At 44.4% G+C, this 3,121-nt stretch overlaps 1 pseudogene; it reads left to right on the top strand.

The window, feature by feature from the left end:
* The first annotated feature begins 1,049 nt into the window (after positions 1-1,049).
* LOC114619814 lies at positions 1,050-3,121 on the top strand (annotated as a pseudogene).

The raw sequence follows: 3,121 nt of genomic DNA, 5'->3' as shown, positions 1-3,121 counted from the left end.
AAAGAAAGAAAGAAAGAAAGAAAGAAAGAAAGAAAGAAAGAAAGAAAATTCTCACAATAGAAATACACCACCATACAAAGAGAACTTTCCTATTTATAAAACATCTTTATGGGCTGGAAAGCTGCCTCAGAGGTTAAGAGTACTTTTGCAGAGGATCCAAGTCAAGTTCCCAGCACCAATATGGTGACTCACAGTTGTTTGTAACTCCACTTCCAGAGGATGCAACACCCTCTTCCGGCGCAGGCAGGCAGATATTACATGCACACATGTGCAGGCAAAACACTCTCCTAAAATAAAGCTTTTAAAAAAGTAAAAGCAAGTGACCTTCATACCACTATTTCATTTGAGTTTCCAGACTTTAAAAAAAATGTTGCCTCCAAATGATTAGGAATCTGTTCTATTTTCAGTTTCTTTGAGGGGTGAACATCTGGAAGCCAAGTTCAAACAGGGTGTCCCCAACTTTTAAAATCAAGTTTCTGACTCTAGGAACCATAAAGAGTTTCAGAGTCATTTTATTTTATTTATTTTATTTTATTTATTTTATTTTATTTTATTTTATTTTTTATGTGGCTGAGGGTTTTGCCTAAATGTATGTCTGTGTACCTCTCGCATGGCTGGGGCCCACAGAGGCCGTTGGGCCCCCTGGAACCTGAGTTAGAGTTGTGAGCAGTCATGTGGGAATTGAACTAGATCCTCCCTTGGGAATAGCAGTCAGTGCTCCTAACCACTGAGCCGTCTCTCCAGGACTTTCAGAGAACTCCTGGTTCCCCAAACACTGTACGAAAAGGGTGTGTTTGCAGATCTCTGCCAGACTCCCTTTCTGCTGAGGTGGTCACCTGACACCAATGCGGCCATTGAACTGTAAGAAGAATGTACTTAGTAGAAGGGAAACTTCCCCTTTCTCAATTGAAAGTATGTCCCCATTACTTTGATTATATTATGTCTCGAAGGTGACAATTATGAAGGAAGGGACATGAGATTTTCAGAGATGCTGACCTTAATGTCCTCAAAACTCCAAATCAACACCAACAACCTTGAGACTTCTAGGAATGGGGTAAAAATAAACCCGTGCGTGCATAATAAACCCCTCAAGCAGGTGTCCCGTTGTCTTTAGATCAGTGTACATGCGTACTTGAGATAGAATAAGAGCAAGGTTTTTGAGAAATTGCTGATTCTCAGTATGGAATCAGGGAGACTTATGCTAAAGCAATGACATCACACTTTTCAGATTCTTACCATGGTATCAATGCAAACAGCCAACAACAATTGAGTTGTTTTAGGGTGGTGGTGGAGCACCCCTTTAATCCAGCACTCAGGAGGCCGAGACAGTGAGATCTCTGCGTTTGAGGAAAGCCTGGTGTACAAATCGAGTTCCAGGACAGCCAGAGATACAAAGAGAAACCCTATCTCAAAGAATAACAACAACAAAACCAAACCAAACCAAAACAACAACAAAAAGAAAAAAAGAAAGCAAGAAAGAAAGAAAGAAAGAAAGAAGAGAATTAAATTTATAACTTCATCCCCTTGTATATATATTCTCATTTACAAAGTTATGTATGTTTATACAATCTTGTACATACACAACATACACACATGTACTAACACACTATGCATAAGACCTAGGACGCTGCTTTCTTGTTCAGGATATCATACCCAGGCTATCCCCCCACAGGCTACCCACCTTTTCCTGGATATCCTCAGGACTCCTGCACTCCTGGACTCCTGCAGGTCAGGAGTCCTCTTTCCCCACTTTGGGTCAGTATCCGTATCCTCATGGCTTTCCACCAATAGAAGGAGGTGCTTACCCACCAGCACCAAGTGGTGGCTACCCAGGAGCTGGAGGCTACCCCACACCTGGAGATTATCCTGCCCCTGGGAGCTATCCTGGAACCCTAAATTCAGGGGGTGCTCCAGCCTATCCTGGAGGCCAAGGCTCTGGAGCCCCACCAAGTGGGGCAGGCTTTTCTGGCTATCCACAGCCACCTGCACAGTCTTATGGTGGTGAACCGGCCCAGGTTTCAGTACCAGGCGGCTTTCCTAGAGGACAAATGCCGTCTCAGTACCCTGGAGGACAAGCTCCCTACCCAGGCCAGATCAATACAGAGTCCTTTTCTTCCTATCCTCCTTTCTCCCTTGTTTCTTTGGATTAGAGCAGTGATCTTGCTGTGATGACTCAGGGCACCCAAGGAAAAATCCACCCAGCCTCCAACTTTGATGCTATGAGAGATGCAGAAATTCTCCATAAAGCAATGAAAGGGTTTGGTACAGACGAGCAAGCAATTGTGGATGTTGTGTCTAGCCGTTCCAACGACCAGAGGTAACAAATTAAAGCAGCTTTTAAGACCATGTATGGCAAGGATTTAATTAAAGATCTCAAGTCAGAGTTGAGTGGAAATATGGAAGAATTAATCCTTGCCCTGTTCATGCCTCCTACATACTATGATGCCTGGAGTTTACGGAAGGCAATGCAGGGAGCAGGGACTCAAGAACGGGTATTGATAGAGATTTTGTGCACAAGAACAAGTCAAGAAATTCGAGACATTGTTAGATGTTATCAATTAGAATTTGGACGAGAGCCTGAGAAGGACATTAGGTCGGACACCTCAGGACATTTTGAACGCCTCATGTCCATGTGCCAGAGAAATCATGACAAGCGCCAGAGTGTGAACCACCAGATGGCTCAGGAAGATGCTCAGCGCCTCTCTCCGACTGGGGAGGGGAGGCTAGGAACAGATGAATCCTGTTTCAACATGATCCTCGCCACAAGAAGCTTCCCTCAGCTGAAAGCCACCATGGAGGGGTATTCCAGGATGGCTAATCGAGATTTGCTAAGCAGTGTAAGCCGAGAATTTTCTGGATAGGTTGAAAGTGGTTTGAAGACCATCTTGCAGTGTGCCCTCAACCGCCCTGCCTTCTTTGCTGAGCGACTCTACTATTCCATGAAAGGTGCTGGCATGGATGACTCCACCCTAGTCAGGATTGTGGTCACTCGAAGTGAGATTGACCTTGTTCAGATAAAACAGATGTTCACCCAGATGTATCAGAAGATCCTAAGCACCATGATTGCAAGTAACACAGTGGAGATTGCAGGAAGCTGTTCCTGGCCATTGCTGGCCAGTGA

The sequence above is a fragment of the Grammomys surdaster genome, unplaced genomic scaffold (genome assembly GCF_004785775.1).
Source record: "Grammomys surdaster isolate TR1022 unplaced genomic scaffold, NIH_TR_1.0 165, whole genome shotgun sequence".
Classification (NCBI taxonomy): Eukaryota; Metazoa; Chordata; class Mammalia; order Rodentia; family Muridae; genus Grammomys; species Grammomys surdaster.
The sequence above is the reverse complement of the archived record's forward strand: the minus strand, read 5'-3'. Positions and strand labels throughout refer to the sequence as shown.